Source organism: Diceros bicornis, chromosome 6, assembly GCF_020826845.1.
Source record: "Diceros bicornis minor isolate mBicDic1 chromosome 6, mDicBic1.mat.cur, whole genome shotgun sequence".
Taxonomy (NCBI): domain Eukaryota; kingdom Metazoa; phylum Chordata; class Mammalia; order Perissodactyla; family Rhinocerotidae; genus Diceros; species Diceros bicornis.
In genome coordinates, this window is record NC_080745.1 from 18,754,207 (window position 1) to 18,774,868 (window position 20,662).

A 20,662-nucleotide genomic window follows, 5' to 3' on the forward strand; every position below is an offset into this window, starting at 1 on the left:
ACAGTGATGGGAAAATGACTTAGGTGGGCCAAGCATAATATCCCATTTGCTAGGCAGAAGTGATTGACCTAAGGGAGTGTTTAAGGTATACAGGTAGGACCAATAAACTCCTGGAATTGATAGCTATATCTTTAGAAAAAGAATGTCCATTCACTGGATTTTTTAAGCTGAGTGTGCTAATTAATGTCTTGGCACCTGGAGGAAGTCCATCTGATTTGTGAGAGAATGACTCCTACAGAAAGAAGTAACCCAAGCCCAGAGATGTGAAGACAAATAAAACATTAGCGATGTCATCTGAGCCACTAGAGCCAACCATAACTGAAGTGTGATCATGGCTGGACTTCGTAGTTAAACGAGGCATTATGTCTTGCCTCTACATGGTTTTGCTTGAGGTAGTTTTATTAGTAGTTTCACTTGCAACTGAAAGAGCTCTGACTCATAGACCTTTCCCAGCTCACGTAAAGGTCCTCTATCCTCTGAAGCCTTTTGTCTATAGGAAGACTACAGTCATCAAAGGGATTCCACCCTTTAGAACAGATCTCTCAGGGGCTAACACAATCCCCGATTTCTTTAAGATGTGGATCATTTATCAAAAAACAATTTCAAAAACATCTAGTGAGTGTTTACAATGGGCCAGGGGCCATATTTCATGTCATACAGCAAGATCACAATCTCCACGTTTGGAAATTTATATTAGGAGGTGAAAAAGAATCAATATTCTTGGAAGACCAGCAAGAATAAGTGTGAAGAAAGTCCTAGCGCTTAGATTGAGATCCTAACTTCCTCTTTATCCAGATTTCTCCTTTAAAGATGGACTTTGCAGTCATGACACCAACCCATTTGAAAATTGTCTATCACATGGAATGATGGGCAAGCTGAACAGTTCACAGTCCAGGGAATACACTAGCACAGGCAGATGAACATTGTATAGTGACAAAATCCCTTTTTATAAAGCACAATCACTGGGGTAAGAAAAGTCCATCTAGCATTGTGAAAATAATATACCTCTAATTGTTGACTAAAATGACACATCTTTAGAGACTTTACTTGCAAAGGGCTATCAAACATGCAATTTTATAAAAGGTTTCTTTTTCTTCCTAAAATATTTATTTGTTCATTTGGTCTTCACATAAATAATCTAAGTTCATTGTGGAAAAATTGCAAAAGATAGACAAAGTAAAAATAATGTACAATCATCCAAACAACCTTAGTTAACTACTATTACCATTTTGGTGGTAGTATTGGTGGGGAGATGTGTGTATGTGTTTGCACATACTGATCCTGCTATTATCATATATCATATATATCATAAAGGTCTTATAATCTGTACATGTAAATACATATAATCTGCAGAATTATTTAAATAACTATATAGTATCATAATCTACAATATCTAGTGTTTCAATGTACAAATGTTCTATAATTTGTTTAGCCTATCTCTCAGCATTAAACTTTTAGTTATTTTCCAAATTTAGCTATTACTGGGCTGAAAGTGTGTGGGTATTTTTTTTTAGCTTTTTATGTATTTTGTCAAACTGTCCTCCATAAAAATTGTAACATTTTACATTCCCACCCATCCACAAGCAGGAGAAATCTTACTACCTCACACTTTCACCAACATTATCATTTTAAAAATTATTACAAGTAATTTATGAATTGAAAATAATGATATAAAATAAACATGCAAATGAATATGTATAAATACTATTAAATATTATTAATATTATATTATTTATTAATATTAATAAAATTAATATTAGTTAAATAAATATTAATTTTCTAAAGAAATAGACCTGAGTTGATTCTTTATAAGATAAAGTTAAGTTAAACTGAAGAGAAAAGCTGTATTAAAAATACAATTTTACAGTAATTTGCACGCATGTAATTCACTTTTCTATGAGTAACATCAATTCTCCTTCAGGATTATGTCAAATAGATCTGTTTTCAATGAATCAAAACTGAAAATAGAATTGTTTACAAGATCAAAGTTTCTCAAATGTACTATTAGAACATCAATCAGACTGTTAGATATTTACTGCTAAAGGGTACATTATTTAGAACATAAGAGTTTTATAGACTGGCAAAAATAAGTAAAACAATCTACAACTTTGTGAAGAAAATTGGTATTTAGTTTTAATAATAGTGGTTTGGCATGAAAAGTTCATAAAGCCTGTTAAAGTGTAGTAGATGAGGAGAAAATCTGCCACAGTGTGACTCTTGTTTTAATGATGTTGGGGGCTCTCCTTGTAAATCAATTATTTTACATTAACCTTTATTATTTAATTGTGGCAATCCAATCCACATTTGATTCAAGTCATGTTTGAATAGAATTTTATGGATTTGAAAGTAAATTACCATATTTATAGAAGATATTTTGATTATGGAAGCATTTCCAAAATGTTTTCTATATCACAAGATACTCCATTTTAAAAGTGTTTTGTGGTCAAATGTTTGAAAAATAGCATTTACCATATCCTTCTTTTGGAGATTTGCAATGTACATTAGTAAATTAAAGATCTGAGAAGTTCTAGAAACAAGCATCCTGTTTTACTTTATTTTGGTATATTCAAACTTTTCAGCCAGATTATACATATGTTCCCTCTCTCACATTCTAAGTGCTTTCATTGGCTTCACTGGTGACAGCTTCACTTTTCGCTAGCCCTTTTCTTCTCAGCGAGTGTAAGGCCTGGTGACATGAACTGCTCATATGATTGCCTCCCAGGATGTTGAGAGGGTAGGAGGCCCGGCTGCTGAGAGAGAGTGGAAGATGACCAGACCGTTACAGGCAGCACCGGGGGCTTGGTCTGCCTCTGTGGCATCAGGGACAGCTTGCTTGTGCCTCCTGAGTTCTCGTTTATGCTCACAGTGGCCCCCTTCCTCCATGACCCTCCACTCACCATTTGGGATTTATGGGTTACTGATTTCTGTTGCTTTGCTGACATCTGTTTCATTCCAGAATTGTAGTGATAAGAGAAGATAGAGCTGAAACTCCCTGAAGCCTTCGTTCTAGTCTTGGCTCAGTTACTAACTGAGTTTATTTATTTAAAAAACACATAAGGTGGGGCTGGCCCCATGGCATAGTGGTTAAGTTCTGGGCATTCCACTTCAGCAGCCCGGGTTCACGGGTTTGGATCCCTGGCACAGACTTACACCACTGGTTAGCCATGCTGTGGTGGCGACCCACAGACAAAATAGAGGAAGATTGGCACAGATGTTAGCTCAGGGCTAATCTTTCTCAAGCAAAAAAAAAAAAAAAAAAAAACACATAAGGTACTTACTGTGTGTCAGCCACTGATCTAAATACTTCACAAATACTAACTCATTTAATCTTCATACAACCCTGTAAAATGCATGCTCCTTATTGGCCCCATACTATGGATGAGAAATCTGAAGCACAGAGTTCATTTGCTAGTTACTGCTAGTGCTAGTTAGTGGCTGAGCCTGAACTCATACTCTTAACCACTAAGCTACAGTGCCTCTTGAAAATCACTCAACTTATTTGCTTCTTTGTGTCTTTAACCATAAAATAAGATATGCGCTAGAGAATGTCTCCGAGTTCTAAGACTCCATCTCTGCCCTGCTTTATCTGCTCCTGTGTGTTTTTGAAGAACTCTTCCCCCAGCTCAGTCAAGTTCTCTTGTTCTACTGGCAATCACGGTCCAGCTTGACAGGCCAGACAAAGCAATTGCAGGTGAGGCTGACAGGTCATGACAGACAGCTGGCAGATGCTCCCCACATATCAGTGATTTTAAAGGTAGGGTCAGAGATACGAAAGCCACATTGTGCTACTGGGAAATTTAGGCCTGTAATCAGCTGGCAGAGTGCTTGGCACAGAGTGGATACTCAATAAATGTTTGCTGACCAGAAAGGGTGCACTGTGATGGAAGACGATCAAGAATTTGAAACTCTGACCCTTTAAAGAGTAGAGATGGCTGGTTCCAATGTGACATTTAAGATAAAATTTAATAATAGAAGAGTAAAATTTAGTTATCAAGAGGATCTGTCAGCTTAAAGAGAAAACCTCTTACATGGATGGTGAAGTCAGAAGTCTTGACTATAAAGTAGTTTTAGAGTGGAAGATTGGCCTGGATGCGATTAAGTTACCAAAACAGTAACTGACCTGGGTCATTTCCCTGAAGCTCTTAAAGGTTTCATTTAGCAATCATTAATATATCTTAAAGTTTAATATAGGTGTCAGCAAATACAAGAAAATCGTTGCTTAAAACAACAGGAAAAACATTAAAATGCCATTTAATGTTTACCTATAAATTGCAATTTAACTTTATTTAAACTGTGAGAATACACAAGTAGAAACACACAAAGGAAACATGCAAAAATGAAAAAAGACATATAAAGTATTATGGGTACCTTTTACTTTGTTTTTCCAAATTTTCCCTATCGCTTTATAGCCTTTACAATAATTTTTATATTACTCAAAATAAATAAAAAGTGCCCTTTCTACAGTTTACAGCGAAATGCATACCTTCATATTAACGCTTCATCATTCGCAAAACCCTCTTTCCTTCCTAGCCTTTTTGAACCTAACTTTTTCTTTCAACTTGTGTCTATTGTGCATCAGACAGTGATTCCTCAACCAGGTCACAAAGCCAATAAGTAACAGAGCTAGAACCAATCACATAGTTTTCTAAATCCCATTCCAGTACTCTCTCTAATATACCCTACTTCTCAGTAATTCACTCTCTGGTCATATGAGACAGATGAGTAAAATTGTACAGAGAGGAACAAATTCAAGATCGTACATTATGACAGGAGATACTCAAAGTAAAGCAATTTAATTATAAATATTTCTATCCAGGAAATAGGTCCACCAAGCGGAGATTTTAGCCCTTCCATTTGAATGTGAATTATACTCTTATTAAATAGTACACATCAAGGGATTCAAAACCAAAATATTAAGCAAACATTTATTATTAATTACTATGGGCTAAACTGTGTCTCCCTATCAAAAAAAGTTCATATGTTGAAGTCCTAACGCGTAGATCTCAGAATGTGACTGTATTTGGAGACAAAGTCTATGAAGAGGTAACTAAGGTTAAAGGAGTTCATTATTGTGGGCCCTAATCCAATATGACTGGTGTCCTTATATGAAGAGGAGATTAGGACACAGACACACACAGAGGGAAGACCATGTGAAGACACAGGGAGAAAACAGCCAAGGAGAAGGTCCCAGAAAAAAAATGAACCCTGCTAACACCTTGATCTTGGACTTCTAGCCTCTGGAATTTTGAGAAAATCAATTTCTGTTGTTTAAGCCCTGTGGTACTTTGTTATGGCAGCCCTAGCAAACTAACACATGACTCTGTTATTATGTTATCTTCAGTTTACATAGTTACAGTGGATCATTCTTTGTACTATAAGATTCTATTTGCTAGTCTTATTTAGGTTGTCCACACATATATTAATAACAGTTTTCAATACCATTCATGAGTGATAGTTTTACCAGATTTTAAAATAAGAATTATATTAGCTTAATAAAAAGAATTGAAAATATTTCTTTTTCTATTCTCTGAAATAGTTTATGTAACATGGAAATTATTATCTTGAAAGTTTGAAAAAGAAATTCCAATAAAACCATCTGGTGCCACAACTTTTTTTAAAATGGATTTAATTTTTTTTCCTTTAGCAATTAGTGCCGTCTTTCTACATCTTGAGTTAATTTTTATAATTTATTGTTGTTAACCAATTCTTGAGTCTCAAATTTTCTTCCCTCTAAACTCTATGAACATTATTCCATTTTCTTCTGGTATCTAATGTTAAAAAGGAAAACTTGGATGACAACCTGATTTTACCATAGGTAAGTTGCTTTTCTTTGTATATTTTTGTTTGTTATACTTGTGATGAAACTGTTGCTTGAATGTCTCTAATTATGGATTTTTTTCATTAGTTCTTTATTGTATACAACAGGATGAGTCATTTAGCTAACATATTCCGGTAACTTTTTAATTCCAGAAAGTTTTCTTCAATTATGTCTTTGATTATTACTTCACTTGAATGAATTAATCTGAATTTTTCCTCAGAAACACCATTTACCTCTACTTTGGATCTCTATTTTGAGCCCTCTCTATTATTAATCATGTATTTCATAGATTCATCTCCTTATCATTTTCCTCTGTAGGATATCAAAATTTTTTCTGGGTCTTTACATTTATTCTAGGCATCAGATTTTATTTTCCAGTTTCAATTGCTGAGTTTTAAAATATACTTAACATATATGCTTAACAAGCATGCTTGGATAAAGCAAATTTAATTCTCCCATCTAATTTTAATTTTCTGGAATTCATTAATACCTTATTTCAATCAACTGCATTGATATTCCAGCTTTTTTCTTTGTCACTCACGCTTTTTTTTTAACCTTAGCCTATACTTCCTTTGTCTTCATGCATTACATTTAGAAGGCAATTTATTTTTTCATCAAGTTTCCTTCACTGGCTTTTTGATGGGCTGTATCTTTTCCTGTTGAGCCATTTTCAAATGCTGAATAGGGAATTCAGAATCAGTGTTTACCAAGAGAAAAGGAGAGAGAGAGAAAGAACAAAAATAATACTTGAGGTAATTATTTAGCTTCTTTAAATAAAATGATGTGACATCTGTAATTGGCTTCAAAATAATGACTGGAAAATGGCACAGAGTTATACATGAAATGAATTGGCTATGACTTGACAATTGTTGAGGCTGAAAATGGGAGTATAGATGTCCTAATACTATTATGCTGTATATTTTATATGTTTTAAATTTTCCATAATAAAAAGTTAAAAAGTTTATCCATGATGGTTAATTTTATGTGTCAACATGACTGGGCCACAGAGTGTTCAGATATCTGGTCAAATATTATTCTAGGTGTTTCTGTGAAGACGTTTGGATGAGAGTAACATTTAAATCAGTAGACTGAGTAAAGCAGATTGCCCTTCCCAAAGTGGGTGGGCATCATCATCCAATCAGCGGAAAGCCTGAATAGAACAAAATGTCTGATCTCCCCCAAGGAAAAGAGAATTCTTTCTGCCTAATGTCATTTGAACCGAGACATCAGCTATTTCCTCTCTTAGGACTCCAACTGAAACATTGACTCTTCATGTGTCTCGAGCCTGCCAGCTTTCAGACTGGAACTTACACCATCAGCTCTCTTGGGTCTCCAGCTTGCTAACTCACTCTGAAGATCCTGGGACTTGCCAGCCTCCATAGTTGTGTAAACCAATTCCTTATAATAAATCATCTCTCTCTCTCTCTCTTCCTCTCTCTCTCTCTCTCTATATATATATGTCTACTTCTCTAGACAACCCTGACTAATGCACTATCTAACACTGTGTCAGTGACTTCTAAAGTGGCATGTGCAAGATGATCTATTGTGGAACATGAAAAACAAATTAAACTTCTATTTATAATTACTTCTATCTTGCATCCCTTTTAATTTCATTTTTAAGGTTTTATAATTCACGTAATACATAGGTAAGGTAGTAGGTGTTAAGACTTTCAAAAATACATATGTTAAGGGTTCATACCCAAATATTTTTTTAATCAATGGGGTATACATTCAAAAAAATTTTATGAAAGAGTGTCCCAATTGAATGATGCTGAATTTGCTTATTTTTTCTGTGGCATCATTCTCAAATTATCTCTCCACCCAGACTCTAGAAGCCTGAAATCTCCACGTAGTTGTGATTTTGAATTCATTTACTGCAACACCCTGGATAAAATAGGTGGTACAGGAAGGAGGATTTTGAACTAACACTAATTGACATTTTGGCTTCTATTAGTTTATCAAACTAAAATAGCATGCTCTGAGGAATCTAGTCACATAGACATAAAAAGTATAACGTACAGAAGAGACGGGAAGTTCAGAAACCAAAGGAACTTTTCGAGAAGGCAACATATGTTTGGTTCTTGACAACGCAGAGCTTTAGGCTTCCTGAGTGCACAGATAACCTGCCTTGAGGTGAATAGTAAAACAAAAGAGTCTCAAAGGGAAGAAAAAATTGACCAGAGTAGAACTCTGCTTACTTCACAGTTGACTGGTCATCAGCCTTGGACAACAGATGGGTGCTACAGAAAAGAGCAGTAACTCTTTAACTTCAGTAATATTCAACAAAGTATTATTTGGGGTAATGTTCATTATTGGGAAGTAATTCTCTGCTAATAGATCCCATTTCTACACAGTCCAAATCCTTTGAGCAAAACGACAACCTTGGAAGCTAGAGATACTGTCTCCCTCTGTGTTTGAGGATAGATTTATTTCTTGACCACTAGAATACAAATAGAAAACATTTCCCTTTTGGAAGACATTTCAGGATGGTAAAATCCTCCTATCTTGTGTCTAGAGAAGACTTGCTTACATTCTAGAGCAAAGGTAAGATCTTTCTCTCTCTGGAGGGAAGGTTAAGCAGGTCAGCAGCAGTTCCGTGTAAGTTCAGAATCTTCTGAACTCAAGGTTCCTCTTCTGCAATGTCCCCTACTATATGAGCAGATGTCATTCGGTCCTCATCGCATCACCCCGTGGGGATTGGAGCTCAGGGAACTGATATAAGATATTGCTCTGGCTGCTGCTTTTGCCATGAGTAATAAGCTGTTTTTGTCTCTGACCCAGCAGTTTCATATTTTCTGTCAGTAAATGAGTATAAAACTGTGTCAAGCTAACTAGTTAGCTTGACAGAAAGGTAAAATCTCAAACCTTTCACAGTTCTGACCTAACATTAATCGGCAGAGTAAGTATCTGAATGAATTAATGGAGCTACCAAGGATGTCTACCTTAAAGTAGTCTTCGTTTAGTTATGCAAAAGAACATGTTTCTTTCCCTTAATAATTATATTTTCCATGTCTACTCAATTAAAGTTCCCCTAGTGAACACATTTCCAGATAGTATAAACAATCCATCTCAATTCTGTGATGTAAGGTAGGATTGTAAGCCTACATAGTTCTCAGTAACCCCATCAATCCTGCATAGTTCTCAGTAATCCCATCATTCATTTATTTCACTCAGCCAAAATCAAAAGTATTTAATAATTTAAAATAAAATACTTCTATGTGCCAGGCACTATGAAGAATTCTGGGAGGAATCAATCAAGAAAGACAAATAGGATATTTTCCTTATGTTAAACTAGTATGGTAAATGTGACGAAAAATAAAAGAAGGAGGGGAAAAATGAATAAAAATTGTTCCAAGCAGAGGCAAAATCAAGTGTGAAGTCTCTAGGGGGGTGGGGTAGGGGAGAAGAAAGGCACTTCTAAGGAAATGACAGATGTCTAATCTCAATGGGACAAAGAATGCAACGGGCAAAGTGGGACAGGTAAGCTAAGGAGGAAGGCAAAGGACAGCCATATTAATGACTTAGAATTATAGATCCAAGGAACATAAGAATAGGATTCTAACTTGATAAGACACACAATGAGATTTAAATCTTTAAAATTTTACAGTGTATGTTGAAGAATAATTTAGATGTCAGCAAAACAAATGCAAAGAAAACCATTAAATGGCTATCATGTACACCAGTGATAATGAAAATTCAACATATTTGAAAGAACTGAAGTTCGGGAGTAGGATGGATAGTCTGTGACTAATGGTTTGTAGAGTGTGAGAAAGAGTTAAGCCAAGGATGACCCCTAATTTTTGACCTTTGGAATCATTTACTGATGTTCTGACACATCGTGTCTTCTTCGTAGGGTCCATAAACTTGCACCAGAATTCTTGCCAGAATATCTTGAAACCAGCAAACAGTTAGCCATTGATGATTAAGTAGCTAGGAACTAAAGTTTTTTTCCTTTTGCAATTACTGGCTATAGCTTTTAGTTGTTTACCCACCCACTGTTAACTGTGCTATTTGGGCAAGACGCTTTCTGACTCCTACTAGGTTCCTATAGATAACATCTCCCCGGAGCCTGTGTCACCATGGTAATGGGTGTTTGAGCTATTTTTCAGTAATTAGAGCCCCTTGTCCACTTCAGACTGGTTGAGACCACAACCCATTAACTGGGCCCCTGCAGATGTCAGATAAGTGACCTTTTGATGTCAAGAAGCTAAAAATTCCACCCTCGGGTCATGCCAATGCCACCATTTTGTGAACATGCGTCCTATGAAGAGGCATGAAGTCTGACTACGCTTTCGCAGATCATCAGTTACCTCATCTCTCCTCACCTCCAATCATCTATCTCCACATTTCAGACCACCTTGCCCCCTACCCCATTAATATCCCTGAGTCTCCATCATCGGGGAGGCAGACTTGAGACTTCTTCTCCCGTTTTCTTCACTTGGCTGCCTTGTGATTAAACCATCTCTCTGCTGCAATCTCGTTGTCTGGGTGTTTGGCTTTCTGGGCAGGGGGCAAAAATGAACCTGGTTCAGTAACAATCCTGACACTACCTGCCTGGAATTCTGAGATTTTTCCCTTGCCATGTTCCATCTCCACATTGGGACACTCAATAGCCTCATCTTTGACTCACTCCTGTTGACAGCTCACCTGAATTGCGATCTGTTAATAAATCCTCTTAATCTTCATGTTGTGCCCACTAGATGGAATGATCCCTGTGAAGACTGAAATTGGACCATTTGTGAGCACTGTCCAATGAGCAGATCTAGTCCCAGCCTTCAGTTCCTCCTCAGAATGACTCCATCCTTCATTCTGCTCTAACTAAATGTTCTGCCAATTTTTAAGTTATGATGGCTATTCTTTTTCTTCCAAGAACATTTAATCTTCTAGTAAATTGAAATAGTTCAATCTCAACTTGTTCAAGAAATGGAACCAGGTAAGAAAAGAAATTAATACTTTGTTTCCTTTCTTCCTTCCTTTCTTTTTTCATATCTATGTGCTTTAAGACTTGACACACTAAGGTATAATTCCCTTCTCTGAACCAGACTTAATTTGTTTCTTTTAAAATAAGTAATGAGAAGGAAATTTCAAGTGCCAAAAGAATGAGATTAGTCAAAATAATTTTTCTTCTGCCCCTTTATTCTATACCTTAGATAATGTTTAAAATAAATTAAGATTGTACTACAAAGATTTCAGCTAGAGAGCTTGTCTTTTTTTGTTTTCAGAAACCCATACATTTCTGAAAATCCCACTTTTGGGGCCACAGGAAGGAGTTTTGCCCATGCTTGGGCAACTGCTTCAAAGTAGGAAGGTGTTGGAGATCCCTTTTATTGTTTCTCCTGGGACAAAAATAATTGGCCATGTAGAGATCCCATGCCGAAAGGTTTTGCCTTACTTGAAGGAGGGTGCTGCCTTAACAACATCAATATGTGACACTGACTTATTGGTTGGGTAGCAGGCAGCAGGTGGTGAGCAGTAAAGAAATCAATGTCAGAGGCTGGAACAATGGTGATCAGTGTTATGCATTGTCAAATATTTAGTAAACTATCATCCATGGTAACTTGGGAGAGAGCTCACATGCCATATTTCCTACTCTACTTTTGGCTGTGTTTGGGTAAGTATTATGAGAAAAAGATAAGTTCAGGAAAGAATTAGACAATTTACACACAGAAATAAAAGAGAATAAGTCCAGAATTTGGACAGTGAAAGGGTTGGAAAAGCCAACTGCTTCTGAAGTTCAAATAGTAAGAGATGAGATTTTAAAAGACTTTTGGAGACAAAGACCCAGTAATTAAATGACTTTTGAATTAAATGACTCAAGCAAAGATTAAATTAAGGGTGTGGACCTCCTATTCAGGCCTAATCACCTTGAGGTAGCCACCGTTATGTTTAGAGAAAGAAGTTTGAGGGCAAGAAAATAGACAACAAAATGGAGAGAAGGGGGAGGGAAAGAGGGAGGAAGAAAGAGAAAGGCAGAGAGAGGAAGGAAGGAAGAGAGGGAGGCAGTGAGGGAGGGAGGGCAGCCAATTAGAGAGCTGGGTCTAGGAAAGAATATAAGCTATGCTTAATGAGAATGAGTCACTGACTGGAGGCAAAATCTATAAGAAGTCTTCTAAGTTTTCTCAGGGAATTATTTTTTAAAGGAAACCAGAAGCACCGGACCAAAAAAAACCATAATCTTAAGACTATTAAAGAGTTAAAACAACTCTTGGGCTCCAATCTTCCACAAATGGGATATAAGCTCCTAAGCCTATACAGTCCCTAAGAGGGGATACTCGCCAATGCCTGCTTCACACGGGGCCAGATGACAATAAACAAGATACAAACCTCACCCCACCCCTCAGACGGCAGAGGCAGGAGCCATAGCAAGACAAACAAATAAAAACAACAACAATAACAAAAACAAAAAAAGAAATAAAGAAAACAAGGTAGTTTTTTCCAAAGAATTGAACCCGTGTCCAAGCAGAACAATGCTCGCATTGATAAGACCTGCCTCACAGGGTAACAGGGCTCCAGCAGTACCGGGGACCAGAACTTCTTTGGAATGAGAGTTTTTATCGAAATTATCCTATACCTGCTACATCCACTACTGAGGGGCTGTGGGGTGCGGGGGTGGGGACACCGACATCTTAATTTTTTTGCTTTTGCACCACACATCACAGAGCCACGTCTGTATCTGATGGAGAGATCTCTGCAACACGTAGGCTTTGATGGGGTTGAAGAGACTGGATGACAGTCTAGTTTGTTTCCTTAAGGAGATGTTGATTGTTCTATGTGTGGGAAAAAGAATGAAAGAGATGTTAGATGATTAGAAGGGCAGATGATGGCAGCACCTGGTTAAATGATTAACAACCATATTTCCTTTTCTTCTTCAGTGCATAGTCATACAGTTATACTACATTTTCAACTTTTCTTGCAAATGGGATCACCATGTATCTACATGCTAGCTAGTGGCATGTGAGCAGAAGGGATAGATGTGTGATTGTCCAGGCCCAGTTCTCTAAAATCCTCTACTCTCTACCCTCTTCTTCATCTGCAGCAACTGTGGAGGCTATGTGATAAAGACAGAGGCATCACAAGATAGAAGGGACCCCCCTGAAAACTGCATGGAGCAGAGCTTCCCCGCCCTCCAACCCATTTACACTGGACTGAAACGTGAGAAAACATTTTATTATTTTTCATTGTTAAACCTCTGAGATACGTGAATTGTTCGTTACTACATTTAGCACACCTGCACTAATATAGAAATTAGTCAGTGTTCAGAATTCCAAACAGCAAGCAAGCATTTTATGTTCCCTTTGTTCTAATAAATGTACTCATTTTTCTGTAAAAGCTACAAACAGAGCTTAGTGTGAATTATTTAAGAACAATTGACAACAGTAACAATTTGCTAACACCATTTGTTTTCTGCCCAAAATAAAGGGTAGGGGGAATCACTTATGTGAAGAAAATTAGGATCATAAACAGGAACTGAACAAAGGTTCTCCCAGGACGTAATGTCTAATGAATGGATTAGATCATGACTGATGGACTGCACTAGTGTTCGTCTCAATCTCAGAAGATTAGATTTATGTGATGGAAATAAGAAAGGGCTACCCCAATACCACTCACTCAACACCCTTGTACCAATCACAGGCATGAAGATCATTTAATGATGTGATTATTTCCATAGAAAGTGAAAATTAGAATAAGCAAATGTTATAGATGTTTGTGACATCTATAACAAAATGACACACATATAGAATGAATATAATGAAAATTTAGCTAACAAAAAACTATCTATTTAAAGATAAATAATGCCAAGACAAAAATTTAAGCATCAGTCATTATCTAATGGTTTCTTAATAATTTGTTATTTGGTGTTGCCATGTAGACAAAATAATTGGAAGACAGAATTTTTATGTGGATGTTCTAATTCGAAGATAACATATCACTGATAGTCATCTTTCAACCCTTCAAATGTAAGCAATATTCTGATAGAATAAAATCTTTCTTAATCTAGAATGAGTAATATAATAAATTATTAATCTCACTATGAATAATTTATACCAGAAAACTCAGATATTCAAAGAGTATTTCAAACTCAGGCATATTTGAGAGAGATGTAGAATTTTTCAATCCCAGAGATGTACATAAATTATTTTTTCAAGGGCAAATATATCTTACAGAGTGCTTCATATCAATATGAGCAATTGAGGTTGATTTCATATTTAAATTTATACCTTGCACCTGGCCTCATTCTGTTTCCACTTCCTAATCACTATGGTGTAACAATATCTTTTCAAGATATTGACAATGCTGTGATATTTTGGGAATGGTGCTTTAGGGAGGATCAGTGAAGATAATTATTCTATCTCCATGAATTTACAGTTTAGCATTTCAACTTGATATGTTAGCATATAATCTTGTAAATGTAATTAACTCAAGGGCTCTACAATCAAAATTCTTTTAGCAAAAGCTGAATCTTTCAATTTTTTTAATATCTCCCTTAATTCTTTTTTCATTTTTACATATTATACTTTTCTAATTAAAGTTTAAAAAGGGTTCAAATGTTGACCTTAGATATTCATTTACAAAATTGACCTGATTATCTGAGGGCAAGGATTGGCACATTACCCCCTGAGGGAATTACACATGTTAATTGAGGGTAGACACTAGCCCTTGATATTAATGGAAGCTGTTCATGCTCATTGTGCATGTAATCTCATCATTTGCAAGTCTTTTATTAGTGCATAGCAATAAAAAGACTGAGAAGCCCTGATTTTCAACTCGAATATTAGAGTGTGGTAGAATCTTCCATATAAAGCTATAGTTTTTAAATTTGATTGTTATATGGTTTCTCTTTTCCCTACCATCTATGCCCTTACTCTCCCTAGTTACTTCTTTTTACCCAGGTAGTTATTTATAATCCTTTGACTAGTATCTGATTGTCCTGGCTGGTATAAAAAAGTCCACATAAATAAATCATAAAATTTAAAAAAAGAAAGGAGAATTAGTATATTGTTACTAAATTAATGTTTTATTAATTTATTATTATTTATTGTTAATATTTTATTAATTTCTTGGTTAAAATTTAAAACTGTTTTGTATCTAAATCCTTTTGGGATTCCACTGAGACCTGTGCATTCTATTTATAGCAAGCAAACAAAATACCTGTTTGCAAATCAGGACTAAAGAATGTAAAGAATGTGATATTTTAACATTATATTTTTGAAACAATTACAGACAATGCTGAGAGAGATAAAATATGATTAAAGGCAGAGAATCTACAGAGACAGTAGATTTAGTAACTGATGTTGTCAGAAATTCTAAGACCTATAGCTTATTTTATTCATGCACCCCTGATTTTGAGACTGTGAAGTACTTTAATATCCTATCTGATGAGCAGCCTGAGATCACATAACTTCTGAAATTCACCTGCTAACTCAAAAAATGTGAGTTCCCTTCCCAAGGTACGTCTCCCTGATGACAGGAACAGAGCACGTAGTAGCATGGGCAAAGCACTCAAAGCCAACTGAGAGACTCCATGAAATGAGTGACGGCTGAGTAATTCACTGGTATTGACTGTCCTCAGCCACTGCCACTCATTAGATGTTGCTAAGCTGAGCACATGAGGCATGTGTGAAAAGAGACTCCTTTACACAAGCATGCTATAATTTTTAAGCACTATTTTACTAGTAAAAAGGGAGGGCTATCAATAAAGGGTCACTTGCATAACTAATACACAATAGGTCACACTACTTCAACGTGATTAAGTAAATAAAGTAAATAGCACAAGGTTTTTTCTGCCCCATTTCACTAAAATTGATGCTTTAAACAGATGACTCATAAAGTCAAAACTGCTGAATCCTCCAAGTTTAAGCAATCCTCCACAATAAATATTAGTTTGCTTTATTTTATCTTCTTTTTTTTCCAACAAGCAAAACCAGAACCGTTTGTCTTTATGGTAATACCAAACTGTTCAAGAACCAAGAAGAGTTTTCCAGTTTGGGCAACAATCATAACTACATTAGAGTCGCTTTCTATTTCCTCCTTTTTCACAGCGCAGCTACCAGCCATAGTGCTGGCCCCAAGAGGGGTGGTGAGAGACACACTTGAGAGCATATATTCAATTTTTAAAGGCAACTCACTTTCAATTTGAAGGACGAGGAAAGGGCCCAATGCAAATATAGGACATCTAAGCCAGACTTGAATACACGTATTTCCTCCATACTGAACAGTGACTTTATATCTACACACACTGGTGGTCTGAAGTATTACAGCACCATCCATTGGTATCTAGGGTACTGACTAAATAAATTAGTGGGAGTTTTTTTTAAAGGAAAGATGTCTGTGCCTATTTAGGCTGATGCCCTCTTTGGTCACTTTTGTGAACTCAATGAGCCCTGTGCGAGACAAGAATATGTGGGCATCGGAGCAGTGTCATTCCTGGGAGTCAGGCCACAAGGCCAAGTACTGATAGTGTAGGGCTCACCCGACTGGCTGATGACCTCAGGCAAAGCGCTTAGCATCTCCTACGTGGCACTTTGCTCCTCTAGGACGTGGGGCATGCTAATATGTCTCTCAGTGTAATAGGTGAGGGTAAAATGAACTAATGAGTGTGACAGCACTTTGACAAGGATAAATCACTCAATAAAACATGAGACTTTTCAATGCAGCCTGTTCTTCCCTGCTTTAAGAATGACTCTGTTTAGAACATTAACTGTTTTGCTAAAAATAGTACCTAGAAATGCACCCGTTAATCAGGAGATCTTAGATATATCTAGATATGTCTATATCTATACTTACATTTATTAATGGAACAGTCCTGGCATATATAGGATTATCTTAACTTTGTGCACATAACCTATACCATACAGTACATATCTCCACGATACCAAATCCCTAAACTTTTTTCAGGTCTGCACATCCACCTCTAACCATCATTGGATATTTAATCAAGGAATTTCTATATTTTGGAACTGAGACTGGAGGAATGTGACTAAGAGCCTCGAGCACCCAATTCACATCCTCCATGGATACCAAAAACATACAGACAATAAAGTTAAGGTCGTTTTTAAGCAGATTGTTAAAAAAATTAACAAATTTCATGTTTATTAATAGGAGACAACAAGTATGCAGTCAGGTTTAGGAACTGAAACAAGTAACAGAATTTTGCATTCGAAAAATGAAGTTAAGAGTTTAAAATCAACATCGTAAACCCAAAAATAAATATAACATAAGTAGCATTTATAAAATGAGATACCATATTCCATCAAATCTCAGATGCCAGTTTGTTACCAAAAAAACAATTTCAGAGAGGATACAAATTAAAAAAATGTAAGAATATCTGCCTTAAAATTTATGAAATATAGCATATTATTGAGAAATAGAAATGTATTTGACCAATAGAATCTTTTAGGAACACTTTACTTTTTTTACAGCTGTATTGAGATATATTAACATACAATGTTGTATAAGTTTAAGGTGTACAAGGTGTTGATTTGATACACTTATATATTGCAAAACAATTAACATCTTAGTGTTAGCTAACACCTCCATCACCTCACATAATTATCTTTTTTGTGTGTGTGGTGAGAACATGTAAGATCTACTCTCTTAGCAACTTTCAAGTACATGATACAGTATTATTAATTATAATCACCATGGTCGTATATTAGATCCCCAGAACTGATTCATCTAACTGAAAGTTTGTACCCTTTGACTAACATCTCCTCTTTTAGGAACACTTTACCTGTTGTATCAAGTCCAGGAAAGCTAGCTGGCTATCTGGGGTCCCTGGTGGCATGTGTGTTGAGGTTCAGCTCCGTGGAATAGGCACTAGAAAGAGAAATTAAGAGTAGGTCTTGAAAAATTGGTCAAGGTTGAGTCCATCTAGAGACCACATGTAAAGGAGTAAGGCACACCCTCCCTACTGATATTTGAGGGAATCACGGAAAATAATTGGCTCTTAGTGTTTCAGAGAGTCACTCGGAAGGTAATGAAAGTCTTGATTCTCATTGCATTATCAGAGAGTCAAATCTTGGCCAGAAATTGATATTTCTTTTCCTGAAACACATTAACTTAAAATGTTTGGCTTCAAAGTATTATCAATTCCAGTATTTTCCCTTCTCAGAGTAGACCAACAATGTGGCATGTTGGTTAAAGGAGGGCAAGTTGATACTGTTGATGAATTTTCTTGCAGGACCCCAGTCTGTCATGTTTTGTCACCGGTGTGTAAAGTGAGTTTTAAAATCAAAGTATAGATTTATTCACTCACTTTCACATCCTTCTTTATGGATTTCTTTGCCAAAAAGCTTCCTGAGAAGTTCTGGGTAAGCCTTCTTGCTCAAAAATATCACCTCCAATTCTATACTTGTCCATCAGGAAACTTCATTATTTTTTATAGAAACAATGCTGGTCCATCTTTTCCACTGCTAAAGGGAGCCCATAGAATACAGGTTTCGTTCATACTGTGACAGAATTTTAAAGAGTAACAGAGAAGAGAGCAGCTCACACAGTCCCTGAAGTGACACCATTTAGTATTTTGCTTGGGTTTTGAAAGAACCTTGCTAAAATGCAATTTTTCCAGATGGGTAAACCATTTCTACTAATTCTACTTAATAACTCTTCTAGGATTGTTGTTAGCTGGGAAAGAAAAAGATGTATAGAAATGGAACTCAGGAAAGCAGATCTTGAGAAGTCAGGGGCCCCAAAAGTGTGTTCAGAGGAGAAATAGAAAACCAACACGGAAGGTGTAACACCATCAAAAACAACTTTCTTCATTGTTGTGCATAAAGCTGTTGGTTCAAAAACTGGCCCCCATACACAGAGGGCAAGGAGAGACCAAAGAAGGTGGCAGACCTCTCAGATTGGTAGGTGGCAGGTTTAATAAGCAAGAGAATTGACGTATGAGGCTTGTCTTGGGCAGCTGCAAGATGAGTAGATGTTCGCACCTGCCCGCCAGAATCTTAAAAGTTTATATAGAGGCCTTAACTGGGTTCAGTCCCATATACTGTCCAGATGTTCTCAACCACAGCTTACTCTCAAGGCTACATCCTTGGAACAGCTCCCACTGCAGGAACAGTGGGCAGCACATACATTCCAACAACAGGGGAGAGGGTGAAGAGTCTCTGATTGCCCAGGTCCAGCTCATGGATCAACCAGCTGTCATGTCCTCTTGATTACCTCCTCCAACAAAAGAAAACCTTAACATTTATCTGCTGCATCAATGCAAATGGTGATTCAATACATATTTAGTGCATGATTTTCAACAATAAAGACAGTAGACGAATAGTTATCAATTTTTAAATATTATCTCCCAGTATTTTTTAAGCCAGTGATGAAAAATGAAATTAGTGACATTAAAACAGTGAGATGGCAACTGCTAACACCTAGTCATTAGGGAAAAATGTGAAATTAAATTAAGTGATCTTGTTCTAAAGAATAATTTAATGCTGAAATGCTTAATCGCATCATTTCTGTTGTTTCCTACTTAAGCCGTTATTCATGCCTGGATCTTTGAAGAATGGGGCGAACAAATAAGAGGCAGTTAAGTATAAATTTGGAATTATTTCCTGAAGGGGAGAAGAATATACCATCCCAAAATATTCCACTTTGGCATATTAATAATTTTGAATTGAAGTTGCTTCAGAAAGAGCCAATTCAGGAAGGACACTCTGACCCTTCTTTGACTCTGAAAGCAGGAAATAAATCTCCCACGTGAAAGGTACTCTTCCTGTACTACGAGGGTAGAAGACATCTTTATCATCAGAAACAGGGAATTCAGGGCCAAGAAGGCTGTATAAGCAAACCTTGTTACTACTTGCTAATTTATTACCCCAAGCCCAAACCCCTTTGTCTTGTCAATTCGTCACAAATTTATTGTTTCTTTGTTTAAAAGGTTTTCCTGCTTTTGCTCACTTCTTTGAGTCTCATATTTTTATGGGGCTCTTGTACACACAAAATTAAATTTGTTTTTCTTTTGTTAATGTCTCATGTCAATTTAATTACTAGACCAGCCAAGGAACCTAGAAGAGAAAATGGGAAATTTTTTCTACCTCTACATCCCATTTAATTTTGGTAGGTGATTTTTGAAAATCTTAAGAAGGGATCTTTAACTGGACTGGAAATAATTTTTAAATGTAGAAAAGTATTAAAATCTTTAATATTCAATAAATTTTTACTTTATTCTGTAATATTTATAGATACAATTTTAGTAGATTAATATCTCTGATAAAGTACGTTTTGGTTGCAGAGTAAAAGGTGGGGTCATGTGATCTATGTTCCTTAGGCCTTTTGCCCTATTTGCTTTCAGAACTTGGGAATTCCTCTCTGTCTCCTTGTTCTTTTTCCAGTCTTTCCTACCTTATCCTCATATTCACCAGAGACAAGCCCTAAGCAAAGCACTAAACTAGACAAACAATTTGGTGATCCCATTCATTGGAGTTTCCCAAACAGCTGAGCCACATAAAAAAGCACTTGGAACTCTAGTTTTATCATTTATTCAGTGTGAAAATGCCTCTATTGGTTTAAAAAGAATTATTTTCTCTGCATTGGAATTATTTTCAGACATATTCATGTATTTATTCAAAAGAGCTGCCTTTTGTTGAATTCCTGTAGTGTGCCAGGAATATAAGTTAGTGAACAAATCAGATATGGTCCCTGCCATCTTGAAGCCAAATATACTATCTTATCCAAGTTCAGCTTCTGATTCATCTCCTTCCCTTCATTTCTCCCCTCTAGGATTCTCATGACCAGGCTTTGCTAAAACAATCATCCTGTGCGTACTTAGATGATTTCTAAATTGGAACAACTTTCTTAAATGATTTCTTGCCTCCATTCTAGCCTTACTGAATTTCAAAGGGT